Here is a 21,368-nt window from a genome sequence, read left to right as displayed (position 1 = left end):
TCGATGAAGTAATAGAGTTTTTTTACTTCGAAAACGGTCCAATTTTGAACCGGTTTTGGATTGGTGATAGACTTCGGTGAAAGTGTGGTGAAGTAAAAAATTGACCTTTTTACTTCACGTGCGTCTACTTCGGTAATTATCTGCCTATTACTTCGGATAATATCCGAAGTCTATTGTCGATTTTCACATAGTTGTCCAAGACCTTGAAGCTTTGCTTCAGTCCATAGACTGATTTGAGCTTGCACACAAGATGTTCTTTGCCTTTTGTAATAAACCCCACTGGTTGCTTTTATGGATGCTTTCTCCAAGACTTCCATTAAGGAAAGTTGTCTTGACATCCACTTGCCAAATAGATAAAAGAATCCGGATAGACTTTAGCATGACTACCGGTAAAAGGTTTCCCTTTTTCAACAAGCCTTGCTTTGAAAGTATACACCTTCCCATCTGTCATTCCTTTTCTATTGTAGACCTAATGGCTTTTACACAATTTGGTGATTTATCAAGCTCCTAGACTTTATTAGAATACATATATTCTAATTCTTTATTCATTGCTCTTTGCCAAGATGCTACATCTTTATCTTGGAGCGCTTCGTCATATGTCCATGGATCAGGTTCATGTTCACCAGGGTTCTGGTCCAAAGACTCTCCCAAAACATGAATCTTTCAGGTTGCCTAACAACCCTCCCACTACGACGAGGCACTGTCTGCAATTGTGCATCATTTGTGACACGTGTTGCAGTTTCTTGTAGTATTACATCTTGTATAGTTGGTATTAGATTAGACGTGTCCTTTTTCTTTTAAGAACAATTTTACTTATGGGCTTTGGTTCATTACATAGTCCTCTTAAAAATTGGGCATTGGTGCTAACAATGACCTTCTGATTTTAAGGACTATAAACCTCCTTTCCAACTTCTCAGTGTCTCTCTTCATCACATGTGCTGGCCTACCCCAAATCCGAATATGCTTCAGATTAGGCTTACGCCTATTCTGTAATTCTATGGGAGTAGAGAGTTCTAACTTAGAAGGTACTACATTCACTTCCGTTTCCAGAGTATATCCTTAAAACGAATTTGGTAATTTTGAATAACTCATCATTGATCTAATATTTTCCATAAGAGTCCTATACCTTCTTTCTACTACACCATTCTGTTGGGGTGTACCAGGTGCAGTTAGTTGGAATTGAATCCCTACTTCTGATAAGTGACTCCTAAATTCTCCCAAGAGGTACTCGCCACTACGATCTTACCATAGTGACTTGATACTTTGACGTTTCTCCGCATCAGCCTTGTACTCTTTGAACTAATCAAAGCACTTAGTCTTGCGGCGCATCAAGTAAATGTATATATATCTCGAATAGTTGTCTATAAAATAGACGAAATATTCAAACCTACCTCTTGTCTGGATAATCATAGGACCACATAAATCAGAATGAACCAATTCCAATACATTCTTGGCTCTATACCCCTTAGACTTAAAAGCTTCTTGGTTATTTTTTCTTCCAAGTAAGACCCGCAGGATTGGAAAGATTTCCACTACCAATGAACCCAACAGTTCATTGGTTTTTATCCTTTGAATCCTACTCAAGTTAATATAACCTAGCCTTAGATTGCCAAGGATGTGATTCGTTCATTTTCGAAGGTTGCTTTCTCTTATTAAAGTTAGAAGATGTGTTACTAATTTCCATTTATTGCATTGTAGGAGTTATTGGATTTATAAATTGTCAACCAACGTACTAGAACAGATATCTTTCCTATTTTCTTGATAACAACTTTGTTATTAAAATAGACACAATATCTATTCTTTAATAGTTTAGAAACTACAATCAGGTCCTTTCTAAACTTAGTACGTAAAGACAATTTCTAAAAATTCATATTTTATTTCTATCATATGATAAGCATCTCCCACTGCAACAGTTACCACTTTTACAGCAGTGTCCGTGTAGACGGTGACTTCCCCTTCATACAGTTATCGGGTTTCCTAGAACCTCTGCAATGAATTGCAGACATGATCAGTGGCTCCCGTATCTACACACCAGGTACCGGTAGATAACACCACTAATCATGTATTAACTAATGAATGAAATACACCTATTTTGTTCTTAGTTCTAAGATGACAGTCTACCTAAATGTCCAAGTCCTATTTCCAACCATTACAATTGGGACTACTAAGTCTATTCTATAGTATAACAACTAGGGGATTGACAAACATTTTAAATCCTAAGAATCACAAAAATATTTGGTCAAAACCAACACCTTAAAATACCCATGAATTTTGTATGCTACGATAGTGTGGACGTATACAAAATCAAAGAGGAGATTTTATCCATTAATTTTATTATCTCGTCATCCTTACTTTTTGACAAATAAAATTAATAGTTGGTCTATCAAATATTTGGTCAAAAACTTTGAATTTGAAATAATATTGATTCCTCAAAACAATATCATTTAAATTCACCAACACCTCAAACACCGTGAATTTTGCATGCCACGATAGTGTGGACGTATACAAATTCAAACATTTGTAAGAGGAGGGTTTTACCCATTAATTATCTTGTCAATAAGTCTTTATGACAAAAAAATTACCTCAAACACCGTGAATTTTGTATGTCATGATAGTGTGGATGTATACAAAACCAAACATTTGTAAGAGGAGTTTTTCCCATTAATTTTATTTTCTTGTCAACCTGACAAATAAAATTACCTCATACACCATGAATTTTGTATGCCACGATAGTGTGGACGTATACAAAAACTCGACATTTGTAAGAGGGGGTTTTAATTTTATTATCTTGTCAACTTGTCTTTTTGACAAATTAATAGTTGGTTTTTTTCGGTCACACAAATAATAGTAGTGACTCCGATAGGGAGGATACTATTAGATGTGCCTAAGTATATACCATTACTTGACACTAAGTCCATTAATAAGATTGTGCCCCTTCCGATGGGGAAGATCACACGCTCTTAATTAATTTTCTATAGTCATCTAAAATGAAAGTTTGATCTAGTGATCCGCAAACAAACTCATCCGATATGAAGGAAGGCACACAAAGCCAACGCGCAAATTTATTTGCATCACTTACAAACCAGTAATTGAGACCGTGGAATTTATTAAAATAAATCCCTCTCCCACTTAGTTATTTAAAGTGAGGAATTTTAAACTATCCTAGCATACATCAGATGCATACACACACATCACAGTAAATAAAAGTAATAAATATGAAAATTATTTTTCCAACTATTATAACCTTTTTTTGTCACTATTCTCTGTGTGCTCCAACCCTAGCTACTGCCTTCTTTAGCCACCACCACCGGGTCGAGTCGTCGCATCTATCTTGCTTGTTATTCCGCTGCCACTGCAAGAAAATTAAGATTCTACAACACTTAAATGACAACGCTTTTTTTAAAAAGCGTTGTCTTTTTTTTTAACAACGCTTTTAGTGAAAAGCATTGTCTATTTCATTATTTTCTTATTAATAAACAACGCTTTTCTAAAAACCGTTGTCTATTAGTGACTTTTATGGGTCAAAGACAACGCTTTGTAAAAAGCGTTGTCTATTAGCCTTTTTTGTAATGTCTACGACAATAATTTTTAAAAAGTGTTGTCTATTGTTAAGTTTTCGTCTAAATCTAGATTAATATAAACCGTTGGATCAAGTAAGGAGTAGAAAAACTTTAGCACCCACCTATCTCCCGAACCCTTATCACCCGAAACTCATCTCACGCCTTCTCCGTCCAACTTTGTGACGAGATCTTCTCTAGGGTTCGCATGGATTTGGGAAGATCACTATTGCTCGCGCCCTCTCCTCACTCTCCCCGCCTCTCTATACGCCTTCTTCGTCACCCTCTCGTCGTTTCCTCTGGCATATGAGAGCTTCGTGAGGCTATCGACAGTGCCGACCGTACCTGATCCTATGGTTGTCGCACTATACTCTTTGTCGATGAGATCCACCGGTTCTCCAAGTTCCAGCAAGACTCCTTCCTCCCCGGCATCGAAGATGGTTCCATCATTCTCATTGGTGCCACCATCGAGAGAACCCTAATCTCATTTTCCAATTGCCTGAAATTTTCTCGCCAACGATGCCATCGCAGCCTCAGAAGCTGGCATCCTCACGAGCTCTACAGTTCTCGGGTTCACGAGTGTTGTTGCATGCCACTTGCAGTCGCGTGTGCGTTGCTGCCTGCCGCTCGCAAGTGTTGCCGCCTGCTGCTCGCGATGGACAAATTTCTATGGCAGCTTTCATTCTATCTTTAGGATCCATGGTATTGCCAATTTTGAATGTGCTACGTAGTATCTTTGATTCACAATTTTTTCCTTGTCTTACTTTTAATATAACTAAAGTCATAATTTGGTTGAGTTTGTAAAGGTTGACGCTGCCAAGGAAAACAACAGGAAATATCAATGTTTCCCTCAATTCACTAATGAATGGTGAAGTAAATGTGTCTCTAGATCTTTTATAAAATTATGATAAATTGTCTAGGGTTGAAATAAGGCCGATAGGAAATTTCTCTAATTCCTCAACCTGCTCTTATTGAGTGCTTATTGGGTCATGATGAAATGTAGAAGTATCTATTACGTTTTGCTAAATATTTGTCTTATATGTGTATGCAGACTTGCACTCCAAATTGACTCATGGGCTTTCTTAATGTAGTTGAATTGAGAGCATCAAAATATTAATCATCAAACATGGATCATGCAGCATGAATTATGATGGTGCCATGCAGCATGAATTATTTGATATTATGAAATGAGTTCATGAACCGCAATTGCTTTAGCAATTACACCTACTAAAGCATTCACTATCCATAAATTCACGTCTCTTCTCTTTTATCCTCCATATAAGAGTGTTCAATTGTGATGTGGATGCAAAGGAATCATTCCTGTAAGGGTATGATTATATGTGAAAATCTGCTTAGACCATGGGATTAACAAGAGCCAAGAGATGTTTATGGAAGTTGCATTATTTTATTAGGCTGTTAGGCAAACTTATGTAGTTCAATAATGCTATAGTTTTTGATACATTCATTGGACTTGCAATTTTATACAACTCATCTTTTATCGAATTAAGATGGACTTTGTAGTGATCTAATATGACACATTCTCAAGATGACAGAAATTTTGTTTTGTTTGTTTGTTTGTGACAGCTTCTTTTGGTCGACTGCTTGCTTGCTTGCAAATTTACAATTTGTTTCTCAAGATGCAATGTGTTGTTCAACAATGATTTTCTCAATGCCAGGTACAGCCACCAATCTGATGACTACTAACTCAATAAATCAATATTTATTGGATCATTGATTGACCATTAATTAGTTTATTTATGAGTAGCTTAAATTCAATATAAAGAGTTTTGTTAGTTAGGTGGCAAAGCGTAATAAATCTAGTCATTGTCAAGTGACTCAGCCATACCCCATCAAGTTTTTCAATTGGACCTAAATCCTAATCCCCTGCTGAACTAGTCCATAAGTCCTATCGATATCATATTTTTTTTAATTCAATTAAAAAAATACTTATTTATAGATGAATTTTTCAAAGTGGCCTTTTGGAATTCTTTAGTTTATTTCCATGTGCTAAACAGAAACAAATTAACTCCAAGGGTACTATTTCGCATGAGTTAGCTTAATATTTTGCTGCAATGCTTGAGTAGCAATCTCTATGTCTTATAAAATGGTCAATGAAAATGATAGAGAATCTTGAATCAGTTCTCTGTCTCCAATTTGCCATTTACCACTAATCATGAAAACAATCTCACTAATCATGCAAAAATTAGTGGCAGAAGTAACAGAATTGCACCCTATTCCATATGCTTATGTCCCTGTAATGAAGTTTAAGCTCAATGGAGTTTCCATATATCTTCTATATGCTAAACTATCACTTTGGGTCATTCCTGAAGTAAGTTATCTTTTTTTTCTTCAAACTACTCTTTTTTTAATGTGTGAAGAAGATTCTGTTTTATGGTGTCAAACTTTTCCTTTGGTGGTTGAGAAAGCTTGTCTTCATATCCTCTTTTTTCTGGAATTACTAAATCTGATTCAATGTGCTTTTGTAGCATTGCGATATTCTCAGTTGTTTATAATTTCTCATATCTATTGCCTTTCAAGACCTAGATATCTCACATGACTCAATATTACAAAATGTTGATGAGCAGACTGTTCACAGTTTGAATCACTGTAGAAACACTGAACAAATTTTACACTTGGTGCCAAATATTCAAGTGCCACTTTGCCACAGTCCCCTGAATTTTAGAAATCATGAACCCTAAAACAAATATGTATAATAGCAAACATGTATACCTTCTTTTTAGTTACCCAATTTGTACTTTTGTGTGATCTCATAAATTCTATACATTTTATTTTGTTTGCTCCAATCTTGTTGACAAGTTTTATCTATCTTCAAAGTGTCTTATGGTGGACAATGTGTTAGGCAATGGAGGCTAGCAAAACTGACGGGATTGTCTGTTTGAGCCTTATCCCTTTTTTGAAACCTACAAAAATTATCTGGAGATTGATATGACTGCTGAAAATGATTTGGACCTTTGGAACTAGAAAGGTTGGGTGGAATCACGTCTTTGTAAATTGACTCTAAAGGTAAACAACTAAACTGAAGTATATGTATTTGGTTGTTAAATTGGTTTTTAACAACTTGGAACTTCTTTTACAGATTGAAAGGCACACTTTTGGCGTGCTTCAGTGTCACCCTTGCACACATTCCAATACTAAATGTAGCTTCTATCTACTAATGCCTAACATGCTACAATATGCATAATGTGCTGAAATGTTTTAGTTTTTATAGCAAAATTCAAGAAAGCATGAGTGTGTCCACTGAAGAAGAAAGTAATCAAAAGTATGTTATTTTTTTCTTGCATTTTCCCACATATGTTGCTAACATCTACAAATGGAAATAATGTTCTGTTACTTGTAAAATTTTAGGTTGCTTTACTTGACCAAAGATGACATCAAAAGACTACCCTACTTTTAGGGTTTTTACATGTTTCCCTTGTTTTCAACTTTAATAGTGAAAATTTCTTTTGTATAATACTGATGGTATTGTTTTCTGTGGCAGATACACAGTGGTAGGTGCTTTGTCCCAGTCTCAAGCTGACAATCCTTTTTGATCAATATATCTAGTAGAAGTAAGCATGCAGATCGTTGTCTTCGAGGCCGACTAGCTATTTTGTATTTTTTTTTTATTTTAAATTCGAATGTCACTATCTACTTTGAAACAGAACTATTTAGTCTTTGTGTATAGTTGAATTCTCCTGTAAATACTAATACTTTGTAATTGAATTCTATTATTTTGGTACGAGTTTGAAATCATTAGCTGAGCTAATTAATGTTATTTTATATGTCAAATTCAAATCTAGATATGGTAAAAGAAAATTAATAGTTTTGTAAATATAAAAAAAAGATTTTGTAAATAGATTTTTTTTATTATTTTTATTTTAAAAAGATAACGCTTTTAAAGCGTTGCACAAGTGTTGTCTTTGCCAAAAATAACAACGCTTTTAAAGCGTTGCAAAGATAATGTTTTTGCAAAAAATACACAATGCTTTTAAAGCGTTGTCTTTGCTACAAACGACAACGCTTTAAAAGCATTGTTGTTGAGCAGACTTTTAACAACACTGCCTTTAACAACACTTTTTCAGGCACAAAGATAACGTTTTAAAAGCGTTGTCTATTAGCTTTTTTCTTGTAGTGTGTGCCTCTGGTGCTCTAAAAGTACCACGTCTCGCAAGCATTCGATCCGCGACAAAAATAGAATTTTACATATATCGATCCTATATTCCACGAAGGAATGTACATGTAATCTAGATCGAAAATAAAATTCTAAAATCCTAAGGCTAATACAGCTCCTGATGTATTAGTTACATACAATCATGCACACACAAAAATAATGCCCTTGACATGTCCAAGGGTCCAATCACACATAACATCTATAAGTCATAATAGTTGGAGCCTGCAACCACAAAGTTAGCACATCCTACTATTATCCTGCCTAAATTATGTATGACATGTGCATAACCTAATTTGAAAACCAAACACACAGAGGCAAACCCTAGCTCTGATACCAATTGTTGGTTGGTCCTAGGAAGATCATATCGGTTCCCCTGTATAAAAATTTTGTACAAGTGTCGAACCTTTCCTAAACAACCTATTGTGTTCTTTAGAAGTTAAATTAGGAATCGCAGACGAAACTTAGCATCGTTGATTCCAAATTTAACTTATATGTTCTTAATGGTTTAGATTTGGATCGCAAGCGGAACTTAACACTATTGATCCAAATCCACCTATGTTATTAATTCCATTAAATATTAATTTTTAAAATTGGCTTCCAGGACTACATGGCGAGGCACATGGCCTTCTTGGATATGGGAGTAACCACCATCTCCTAGACAAAGCCTTTTAAGGAAAGCTAATATCTAATTTTCTTAAATAACTCTAGGTTAACAAAAAAGAACAATCGAATCACAAATTCGAAAAACAAAGAAAACACAAACTCGAAAAATAAATTCAAAAAACTAGATCTAATACCTCTTGTGTTTGGAATTCATACAAAGAAAAATAACTAGTATGATGTGGAAATTAATTACTAATTATACCTTCCTTATTGCAACGACCTCTTGATCTTCTACCGTATTCCTCTTCTTATCCCGGACATTATATGGGCAACGATCTACCAAGATGAGGACCACCAAAACTCCTTCTTCTTCCTTCTAGGTTTCGGCCACCAAGAGCTCCTCCAAAGATGAAGAGGTTCGGCCACCACCAATGCTCCAAGGGATGTTAGAAACAAGGCTTCCTTTCTCTCCTCCTTGCTTGATCCGGCCACCAAAGCAACTCCACCAATGAAGAGGTTTCGGCCACAAGAAGGGGAAGAGAGAAAGAGGAGGGGCCGGCCACACCCAAGGAGAAAAAGAGAGGAGAAAATAGAATAGAGTTCGCTTACATGAAGAGACCTCTACCCCCTCTTTTATAATCCTTGGCCTTGGTAAATAAGGAAATTTAAATAAAAACTTTCTTAATTCCTTTGCCTTAAAAAGGAAAATTTAATTAATTAAAATTAAAAACCTTTTCTTAAATCATATGGCCGACCACTTAAAATTCTCCATCAAGGAAAGTTTTAATTCACAAGAATTAAAACTTCCTAATTTGTTTACAGAAATTTATAAAAAATTTCTCCAATAATTTTTCCCTTCATGGTGGTTTGTAAAAGGAAATTTTATAAATTAAAATCTTTCTTTTAAATATGTGGATGATTTCCAAAAATGAAAGTCATCTCTAAATGTCACGCCCCAGAGGAGTCCCTGTCCGAAGAAATTTCGGCAGCATCTCTCCTGTACAACAGACAATCTGAAACTTTACTACATCACCATATACCTCAGCCACATGCGGCTGGAATAACAACAATAATAAATAGACAACAACACAGACAACCACGCAGTTTATATAAATTTCAGCCTCTGGCTGACACAACCACGCAGTTTAATAATAATCAAACTGAACAGTAGTACGATGACTCGAAAACAACCCTACTCAACTACACCCATAAAGCTCAAAACATATTCCTACTCCACTACACTGGTAAAGCTCAAATCCGACGATAAAACCAACTTACCTTTTCTGCCATCTAGGCAGGCATGTAGTAAAAGCAAATCCAAAACAAAATCCATCGACATCACAAAATCCATACAATGTCCATACCATCAAACATAACAAGTTTAGCATAATCTAAATAAGAAAACCAAAAGACCAACAATATCCTCGTGGTCTGCAGGGGACTAGCGACTGGAACTCTCTCCTGACAGCATCAACCTGAAATAGCAACGGAGGAGGGTGTGAGTCCAACACTCAGCAGGTACAACTGATATGCAAAATAAGGAATATAACAACTAGCACTAATCATGCGTACAATCTCCTGATACAAGAAAGATAAAATGTAACTGAAGAATACAGGAGAAAACTGTACTAACCAGGACCAAGGTATAATGATACCAGGTCGTCAGACCGAAAGTGTCATAATCCTGTATGCATGTCAATCATATGCATCCATATAAATGTAGCAAGTAAATGCAGCAAACACAAGCAATGAATGCATCATGCATATCATGCATATGATGCCAATTTACACTAAAAATTAAAACCTCCTTTCAATCTACAAATAAGGAAAGATATCAAATCTTTTCTTAATCTTTTGTAGAAACTTATAAAAGAGAATATTTAATTTTTAAACTCTCTTTTAAATCATGAACATGGTTAAAAAAGGAAAGTTTTCTCAAAATTAAAATCTACCTTTCAATCTACAAATAAGGAAAGATTTCAAATCTTAACTTAATCTTTTGTAGAAAGTTATAAAAGGAAAGATTTAAATTTTAAACTCTCTTTTAAAACCATGGAATCTACATAAGAAAAATTTATAAATAAAACCCCTTTTAATGTGATGTGGCCAGCCACATCATGCTTGGACTCCAAGCATTGGTCGGCCACCAACTTGGCTCAACCACTTGGTCTTGGCCGACCCTAGCTTGGGTTCCAAGCTAGCTTGGCCGCCCCCCTTGGGTTGGGTAAGGAGTGGGTATGTGGTGGGTATAAATCTCTATATACAAGAGGCTACGATAGGGACCGAGAGGAGAAATTGATTTTGGTCTCCCGATGAAATTAAGCTTCCCGTGTTCGCCCCGAACACACAACTTAATTTCATCAATAATAATTCATTTCACTAAAGAGTTATTATTAAACTACCGCACCAATCCCAAATTACGTTTTGGGCTCCTTCTTATTATGAGTGTGTTAGTCTCCCTGTGTTTAAGATAATGAATGTCCACTAATTAAATGAGTTACTAACAACTCACTTAATTAATATCTTAGTCCAAGAGTAGTACCACTCAACCTTATCATCATGTTGAACTAAGTCCACCTACAGGGTTTAACATGACAATCCTTATGAGCTTCTCTTGGGGCCATTCTCAACCTAAATTACTAGGACACAGTTTCCTTCTATAATCAACAACACACACTATGAGTAATATCATTTCCTAACTTATCGGGGTTATTGATTTATCGAGCTAAATCTCACCCATTGATAAGTCAAAGAAATAAATACTAAATATATGTGTTTGTTATTATATTAGGATTAAGAGCACACACTTCCATAATAACTAAGGTCTAGTTCTTTTATAAAGTCGGTACAAAAAAAAACTTACCTAAAATGATCCTACTCAATACACTTGGAGTGTATTAGTATAATTTATTAGTTAAGATAAACTAATACTTAATTACACTACGACTACTTCAACGGTTTGTTCCTTTCCATTTTAGTCGCGAGCAACTGTTTATAATTTATAAAGAACCGACAACATGATCTTCTGTGTGTGACACCACACACCATATTGTCTACTATATAAATTAATTGAACAAAATTACATTTAACAAATAAATGTAGATATTTAACCATTGTGATTCTTTATTTCTAAACAAATGTTTATACAAAAGCTAGGCTTTTAGTATACACTCTAACATTATTAACATGCTCATTTACAATAAATGAAGTGTGATTTGTATCGTGTCACAGTACAAGAAGCAAGAGAGCACTTGTGCATAAGCGCAAGAAATTGAGAGAATGAGTGTTTAAGTGACTTTCAAGCTCTCCCTCGAAGCTCTTGTTATAGCCCTTTTTCAATCTCTTGGAACCTCTCTGATTGCCTAGAAGGGTACTAACATGGTTAAAATTTTTATTCATTAGACAACGTTAACTAAACCCTCTGGTTGGAGAGAAGTCAACCCTGATTAACACCATCTCTGGATTGCTTGGAAGCTGTTATGATTGCCCATATACTCTAATCGCCCCAACCCGATATGGTCGCCTAGACCCTCTAAATTTCGTCATCAAGAGTTATTATCATTTAGTTGCCCTAGACTCCCTCCGATTATCTAAAACTGTCGAACGTCTATTCCCTATAATTGTTACATGTAATAAGTAGGATAAAAATGTAAAGTTACTCATAATTACTTTAGGTCTAGCTGTTCAGCCCCCAACTGCCTCATCTAAACTGAGTTGCCAAACTCCAACTCCAACTGATTCCACTTGGACTTATTTACCAAGTTTCAGCTCCCAGCTTACTCCACTTGGACTTATCCACCATGCTCCTGCTCCCATCTTACTCCACTTGGTCTTTGTCTGCCAAGCCTTCAACTCCCAACTGGTTCTACTTGGACTTAATTTACTAAGCACCTAGTTAGGACTTTCTTTCTTCACTTTAACTAAGACTTAGCTCATGTCTAACTACCAATCAGGTCTTCAGTTGCCTAATTCTACTAGGAATTGGTTATTACCTAGCTCCCAACCAGGAATTTGTCACTTGTCAAGTAACCTGCACTTGCACACTTAATATAAATTATTTGATCAAAACTAATATAACTTTAATTTTAGTCATACATCAAAACTCTAGATTAAATATTATGCTCTCAACACCAACATTCTCTCGTCATGGTGATAGTCTCACCATAGGCTCTATAGCTAACAGTGTTAGAATTCTCAGCAATTCTCTAGGGTTTCACCATCTCAATGTCGCAGCTCAAGTGTTTTTCACAAATGACACCAATTTGTTCCCGTCTGAGATCGTTACTGGATGAGTCACTAGAGAACAACTGTGGGGGACGAGTTTCCTAGTTTCCTTGGTGATTCAAGGAAGAAGAAGTTTCCTGAGACTCCTGTAGCACTCAATAAGAGGTTAGAATGAGGGTCGAGGTTGAGATTGGCACAACCACTTCGATGTTCAAATTAGGAGAAGGGTGGTTGGAAGGAAACATTTGAAAGTAGAGTTTGGATGCGTATGTATACGTAACTACACCCGCCGAAGCAGGCCTCCTTTTATACCTTCTCTTGGGAGGGAGCATGAACTCCACATTTGATCATGACACTACCACGTAAGACCCCACTCCTTCATTCATATCCCCGGTCGCTCTACGTTCTCCGTTTATCTCAGCATTCATGTTTTCCTCTCGCATATGGAGGTATCAATCTAGAGGAGTCGGGAGTGTTGGAGATGAGGGGGTCGGATGTGACCGATGGGGCAAATCGGGTGAGACCAAGCTAGAGGAGTCGGTAGTGATTGAGTTGGAGAGTTTAGTGACTGAATTGGAGAGGTATGGGGGCAGAGATGGAGAGGTCTGGGAAACTGAGTTGGAGATATGGGAGACCGAGTTGGAGAGGTCTGGGAGATTGAGTCGGATGAGGTCGGAAAACAGTGTCGGATGAGGCTGAGTTGGAGTCTATTTTGAATCAAGCTGAGCTCTTTGACTTACACCTTGGCTTGACTTTTGACCAAGTGCCTTGACTTTTAATCTGGGTTGCGCCACATGTATCCGCCACATCAGAGGACAAAAGAACTAAGCCAGCACACCCTAACTAATTTACTGAAGTCAAACCATAAACCAATTTCTGTATCAAATTGAAAATTTAGGCATAGGGGAATGCTAACCCTAAGCGATTGTGACATTGGGCCTTCACCGTTGACACTAGCCCATTAGTTCAGCCGCTAGAAAGTACTTGGGCGTGCGAACCAGAAGCCTGATACAGATAATTCATTAATTTGGATGAAAATCATCTTATTTCACTGCATGCACTATTCATTGCAGAGCTGACCTACTTATATAAGATTATAACTACAGCAGGTCACTCGATTACCATGTGAAACTCTGCTTGTCAGGAGGACGTACGCTTATCACCTTCTCTGAGAAAACAGACACGTAACTGAGAAAAGTAAGACGACTACCTGCATGTTTCTTAGAATAATATTGGAGTACTTTCGATATCGAAACAATTCGCTGCCTTAGTTCAGTTCACGAGGCTGTCCGTCTCTATCAAAAGGACGGATTGAGATAAGGAGACAAAAAGGTAGAGTCACATGTGCAAGATGAACATTACCCACAAAATGACTCAACTCTTCTTTAGAAAAGAGAAAATAGAAATTGCACCAGGGAGTTCGTGATATTTGCAGGTCGACGTACGCTTAGGCGACAATTATAGACCCTGAGACAGACAGCCCTGCATCTGCTTTCCTTGGACCTAACTTTTCTCTAATCAGAAATAAAAAGAATAAGACAACGAAAAGGTGGTGCAATTATATGAGCTTCCACCAGTTCGGTAAAAGGAGGGGCCTTCTGTGCATGAACCCATTCATCTGATAACACTTCCAGGGTGTTTTTTCTACACATTCAATGATTTCTGATGGCAAGGTGAAGATGGAAACAGAACTTGGACGTGATTTGCAAGTTGCTGGAGCTTGATACTTGTAAATCATAGTTATTAATTACTTTGATGTTGTGTCTTAGAGAAATCGATACTCACGAAGGTATCTGAGTATGTTTCCTCGTCGAGGCACTTGATGACCACGAGTGGCTTGTCGGCCCTACTGTTGATGGCAGTGCTAGAAGGAAAAGAAATCGGTAATTTATCAAATCACGCACTTAAATATCTAAATTTATCAAAAGACGTATGTTACTTTGATTTTTACCAAAGGGCACATTTTTTTAAGTGCACTTCCCTTTTTATCCTTCTGACAAATTAAACCTTTTTTTTGTCGTTTTCCTTTTCTCTCTCTTCTCTTTCCTATTACCTCTTTATCAACGAAATGTAAGATTTAGTTATTTTTTTGATAATATTTTAAAACATTTAGAGAAGCTAAAATAAACAATGGATAGCATAGTTAAACTCCTTGCAACATCAGAAATCCACAGGAACTGAAATGAGTGTAATCTGAGGTCTCTAGGTCCATAAGTGGGTTTTGGTCAAAACCCACTGATGGACCTAGAGAGCTCCGATTGCACCCATTTCAGTTTCTATGGATTCCTGGTATTGCAAGGAGTTCAAATATACTATCCATTGTTTATTTTGACTTTTAAAAGATGTTAAAATAGCAGAAGAAAAAATCAGCAAAAAGATTCCAAATCAGGCCCACGTTGGGCCTGATATGATTCCAAATCAGGCCCACGTTGGGCCTGATATGATTCCATATCAGGCCTAACGTGGAGCCTTTTTGCTGATTTTTTCTTCTCCTATTTTAACATCTTATAAAAGTCAAAATAAACAATGGATAGCATAGTTAAACTCCTTGCAACATCAGGAATTCACAGGAACTGAAATGGGTGTAATCTGAGGTCTCTAGCTCCATCAGTGGGTTTCGGTCAAAATCCACTGATAGACCTAGAGAGCTCCGATTGCACCCATTTCAGTTTCTATGGATTCATGGTGTTGCAAGGAGTTCAAATATGCTATCCATTGTTTATTTTGACTTTTAAAAGATGTTAAAATAGCAGAAGAAAAAATCAACAAAAAGGCTCCACGTTAGGCCTGATATGGAATCATATCAGGCCCAATGTGGACCTGATATGATTTTTCCTTGAGCTTCATACAATGTAGAGAAATTAATTTGATGATAGAAAACCAAGAGTTCTGTTAGTCCTATGATTTAATTGTCTTTTTCTCAAGCATGTTGTGCTAATTGATTCTCTGTTCCTCTGAACATTGTTTTATCAGTATATTGCAATATCTGCTAATACCTTTACCTTAATACTGCATCATATCTTCTGTATTCTCAACATTACCCTCATGATTCACATTACAGATTATCCTTGGCTGCAGAATGCCAATAAGGCACCCAATGTAAATCTTGGTGAAACTGTTCGAGCAAGACTCCAGCAATTTTCAGTGATGAATAAATTTAAAAAGAAAGCTCTTAGGGTGAGAATATTTTCTTTCATGATTTCTTTCTGTGTGAATGCTTGACATTTATCCAGCTGATTATTCCAAGACACACCTAGTATTATTATGTTCATTCTAAAACTGTGTTAATGCAGGTGATAGCTGAACACTTGTCTGTGGAGGAGATTGCTGACATAAAGGAAATGTTTGAGAATATGAATATCAACAAAAAAGGGCAGATAAATTTTGATGAGTTAAAGTATGGTTTGCGCAAGCTCGGACACCAGGTTGCTGATTCAGATGTCAAAGCATTATTGGAAGCAGTAAGTTATTGCTGAAGATGCAATCTTTTTTTTTAAAAAAAATTGACTGTGGGTTATGGCAATCACACCATTTCCATTGGCATTACACAATTATGGGGTGACAAGGGAAAACAAACACAAAGAATTAGGCACAAATTCAAGCCACAACCCTACTAGATCCATCAAGAAATTCATCAAAAGTTGCTGACCAAACAAGATCCAAAGATGGATCTATCAGCAATATACTGATAAAACAATGTTAAGAGGAACAGAGAATCAATTTGCACAACATGCTTGAGAAAAAGATAATTAAATCATAGGACTAACAGAACTCTTGGTTTTCTATCATCAAATTAATTTCTCAACATTGTATGAAGCTCAAGGAAAAATCATATCAGGTCCACATTGGGCTTGATATGGTTCTATATCAGGCCTAACGTGGAGCCTTTTTGTTGATTTTTTCTTCTGCTATTTTAACATCTTTTAAAAGTCAAAATAAACAATGGATAGCATATTTGAACTCCTTGCAATACCAGGAATCCATAGAAACTGAAATGGGTGCAATCGGAGCTCTCTAGGTCCATCAGTGGGTTTTGACCGAAACTCACTAATGGACCTAGAGACCTCAGATTATACCCATTTCAGTTCCTGTGGATTCCTGATGTTGCAAGGAGTTTAACTATGCTATTCATTGTTTATTTTAACTTTTATAACGTGTTCAAATAGGAGAAGAAAAAATCAGCAAAAAAGCTCCACGTTAGGCCTGATATGGAACCATATCAGGCCCAACGTGGGCCTGATTTGGAGCTTTTTTGCTGATTTTTTCTTCTGCTATTTTAACATCTTTTAAAAGTCAAAATAAACAATGGATAGCATATTTGAACTCCTTGCAATACCAGGAATCCATAGAAACTGAAATGGGTGCAATCGGAGCTCTCTAGGTCCATCAGTGGGTTTTGACTGAAACCCACTGATGGACCTAGAGACCTCAGATTACACCAATTTCAGTTCCTGTGGATTCCTGATGTTGCAAGGAGTTTAACTATGCTATCCATTGTTTATTTTAGCTTCTCTAGATGTATTAAAATGTTATAAAAAAAATAACTAAATCTTACATTTCCTTGATGAAAGAGGTAATAGGAAAGAGAAGAGAGAGAAAAGTAAAACGATAAAAAAAAATATTTAATTTGTCAGAAGGATAAAAAGGGAAGTGCACTTGAAAAAATATGTCCTTTGGTAAAAATCAAAGTATCATATGTTTTTTGGTCAATTAAGATATTTAAGTGCGTGATTTGATAAATTACCGAAAAGAAATTTATGTTTCTTGCTCTGTTTCTTTCTTATTGGATTTGACAAAACCACGTGGGAGAAGTTGTAAGTGTTGTCAATGTTATATTTTTTTTTAGTGTATATAAAGGTTGCATTCTTTTTTTATAATTATATATATAAAGAGAGATCTATTGAGAGAGAGAGAGAGCGCGAGTGAGTGAGTGAGTGAGTGAGTGTCTGTTATAGTAGATGATTTTCATTTCAATAAAATAATTAATTAAAATATATTTACATTCATTTAGTTATAGAAATTATTATTTTTTTAATTTTTAATAAATGATAGGTATAGCAAGTGTCTTGGTTTTATTAAAATTATAATTATAATGTAATTTAATTATACTAGATAAGAATATAAAAAAATAAATAATAGATAAAAATATAAAAACTTCTTTATTTACATCTATTTATTTTTTTTTAAAAAAAAACTTCATTCATCTATTTTCCTAATTCAAACAATATAATTTTACTTTGACGCTAATTTTTTTTTTCTTTTTAATTTTTAAAATAGATGATAAGGTAAAAGTTCAAGTAGGAAATCACTAAAGAAAAATAATACATTTCGACGATGTCTATGACAATCACAAGTAATAATGATTTTTTAATGATTTAAATTATTATTAGAAAAGATAATGGCTTGGCCTAGTAAATATAACGTTTGTGGTTAAATCATATTCATGGCATCATAGATCCTACCATAAGATATAGTAACCCAAAGATTATTACATCGTGCTTAATTTTTCTTCTCTACCATTTCCCTCACTTAGGCCCAATTGTTACTCTCTCTCTAGCCTAGCATTGCTCTATGACTTTACTGACAAACTCTTTACCATCTTAATACTGCCCTTCATTTGACTTTGCCATTACCTCTCTTCAATCATCATCCTCTACCTGGGCTCTTCTCACCTCCTGCTTTGTAGCAAGTCTCTTTCTTAGCTTCCTTAGTTACTTGACGGTTAGTTATAAATCGATCTTAGGATTTACCTCTCATTATATAAATTACGAATGAATTATGAGAGGTGTCTAGAATGAGCGTATTCATCTTTTACTATAAGGCTGTGTTTGGTAGGGCGTAATCTGCCTTGTAATGTAATCCTGATTACATTACAAGGTAGATTATTTTATTTGTTTCACTTTTAAACTTGTAATGTAATGTAATCTGGATTACAAAATGTAGTGAAGTTTTGTAATCTGGATTACAAAGCAAATGCTATGTAATCCGATTACATTACGAGGTCACCGTCCCACCAAAATTTAAATACCGAATACACCCTTAGTCCACCGCCGACCCCCGCCGTCGACCGCCGGCCGCCGACCGCCGCCGACCGCCGGCGGCGGTGGCCGGTAGCTGCCACAAGCTCCGGTAGAAGTGCGGCGACCGTCAGTAGAGGTCGTAGGACATTTTTGTCATTTTATAATAATACAAATTACATTCCTGATAAAAATTAATATATACTAAACAAAAGAATATAATCATCCTTGTAATCAAATATTACATACATTACATTTCCAAACGTAGTAATGTAATCAAGATTACATTACATTATATTACAAATTTGATTACATTACAAGCTAGATTACATTACACCCAACCAAACGTAGCCTAAAAGTCTCTTCATTAATTAGCAATTATTGTTATATGTAACGAATATTTATTTTGTATAAGCTATTTATTATGTATTTTTTAATTAATATATAATATTATAAATAGAGATAAATTATCCATAATTAATTTATATGATCATAAATAGAGAGAAATCAATCATAGTCAATTCATATGGTTGTAAATAGAGAGAAATCAATATTCAAATTCCTCTAAACTAGTCTTTAATTATTGTAAATTCATTTATTTATTCAATTGGAACACAAATATAATATCGTTCACCCCAAGTGATATAGTATCGCTAACCCTATGACAATATATAAGTAGGTAAATTACAAGAAATATTTTATCTTAGTACAGTAACTCTTTGCATAAGGGAGATATTTATTCAATGAAATAAGAGACAAAAAACATTAAACGATTTAATCAAGAAAAATTAATTATCATGGTATAAGTGCCCTCATCTTAATAGTTTTAGAATTTTGATTTTTCATTTGGAGTTTTAGGTCACTACAAATTACAAGCTTAGTTTAGTTTTATCAGTATTTTAGTTAAGGTTGCTTAATATTTTAGGTGAGAAAGTACACTATTTTGGTAAAAAAAAATTCTTGAGGCGTATAAGATTGCTTGTCTCTCTACTTGTGTTGTTTTTCTTTTATGCTAAAATGACAGGAAACAACTCCGAATTTTGTGTTAAATTTATGAGAAAAAATTATTCAACATGGAAAATTCAATTTTGTTTATATGTCAATGGAAAAGAGTTGGGGGGACATTGGCACTGATCCAATTCTACATATATTATTCAATTAGTCCAATGAAAGATTAAAGATGTTAGGGTGATATCTTGAATTATTAGATCATGTGATTCTTAAATTATTCTTAACTTACATCCTTATAATAATGCTAAATTATTAGATCATCATATGATAATAAGGTTTAATTTTAAATCTTTGACAATATCAAAACATAGATTTGATTAAGGTATTTCCTATACCAATAATCTTTTCCTTTTTGATGTTTGATAAACTAGTTAAAAATTTAGTTAAAAAAATATGATAATGAATTAAATTAAAATAACTTGAAATAACTTCCCCTTAGATTTAACTCCCTCTGAATTAAATATCTCTCCCCTTTTGATATACATCAAAATATAGGGTTTCACAAAAGCACCAAATTCTTGAAGAAATTTCCAAGATAAAAATTAAGACCAGAATATTGAAAATTTTGGAGTTTAAGTTTTACAAAAAAAAAATTCTAAGGTAAAATTATTTTGGAAATCAATATTCTAAAAATTCATTTTGAAAGGAAATTTTGAAAATGAATTTTAAAATTAGCTTGGAAAAACTATCTACAAAATTTTGAAACTTTTGAACCAAATAAGTTTTGAAATAATTTTGAAAACAGGTTTTGAAAATTTTCTAAGGGAAATTTTAAAATTGTTTCAAAAATAAGGTTTGAAAATTTGAAATAATTTTTGAAAAATTCATAAGTTCATAAGTTTTGGAATTTTCTAAGAAAAAATTTGAAATAGATTTTAAAAATAAGTTTTGAAATTTCTATGGAAAATTTTGTAATAGTTTTCCAAAATTCATAGGTTTGAAAAAAATGTGAAGTAGATTTAATTATGAAATAGGTTTTAAAATTCAAAAATAAGTTTCTTCCAAAAATAATATTAATTCTCTCTCTTAATTCAAGATATCCTAAAGTCCAAGCATGATTATAATAAGAAGCCGTAAAGGATAACTCAAAAGGAATACTTAGTTAAATTTAACAATAGGTGCATAAAAATGAACTAATAAAGATAGTCAAACTCAAAGTCCATACATAAGTTTAACAAAGAGTGCATAAAAACATGAAGTAGCAAACATAGTAAATTTCAAACAAAAGTCCATAAAAAGATAAACTAGAGGACAAGTCCGGCGCGGAGGGAGGAGTTGGAGGTGGCTTACTACCGATCCAAGTGTGAAAAGTCTCTAACAGTCCCCACTACTCTATGTAGCATCTCATAGTGATCGGCAATTAAGTTCATCATAGTGATACTCAATATGTAGCGACTATTGAAGTGACTCTAGAGCGTGTCATAGCGACTATCGATGTGATGTCGGAGTGTGTCGAAGTGATCATCTATATGATACTCAAGCGAACTCTAAAGTGCATTTAATCAACCAAACTTATCGTCATGGAGATGTGTGTAAGGATCATTGGATTCTGGCCGTGTAGAAGGAGCCAAACAATTGAGTAGCGGGGTCTGAGGTATACTTATAACATAGGGCATCTCCTCCTCAACAGCCTGCTGAGCTCGAGCCCTGTGTCGAGGCTTGAAGGCCAACCATCAATCTCTCTAATGCTAGCAAGGGATAAGTGTCTCATTCCAACTTTATCAAAATATCTTTGAACAGTGATATCTCCTATGACTGTGTTAATACCAAAGGTTCCAATGTAGG

General features: G+C 35.0%; 1 long non-coding RNA gene across 1 annotated transcript; it reads left to right on the top strand.

Moving 5' to 3' along the window:
• The first annotated feature begins 15,615 nt into the window (after positions 1 to 15,615).
• LOC122012876 lies at positions 15,616 to 15,915 on the top strand. Its single transcript, XR_006120337.1, has 2 exons — positions 15,616 to 15,732; positions 15,849 to 15,915. It is a non-coding gene; the product is annotated as an uncharacterized LOC122012876 (long non-coding RNA).
• Positions 15,916 to 21,368: the final 5,453 nt, after the last annotated feature.

Source organism: Zingiber officinale, chromosome 1A (assembly GCF_018446385.1).
Source record: "Zingiber officinale cultivar Zhangliang chromosome 1A, Zo_v1.1, whole genome shotgun sequence".
NCBI lineage: Eukaryota > Viridiplantae > Streptophyta > Magnoliopsida > Zingiberales > Zingiberaceae > Zingiber > Zingiber officinale.
The sequence above is the reverse complement of the archived record's forward strand: the minus strand, read 5'-3'. Positions and strand labels throughout refer to the sequence as shown.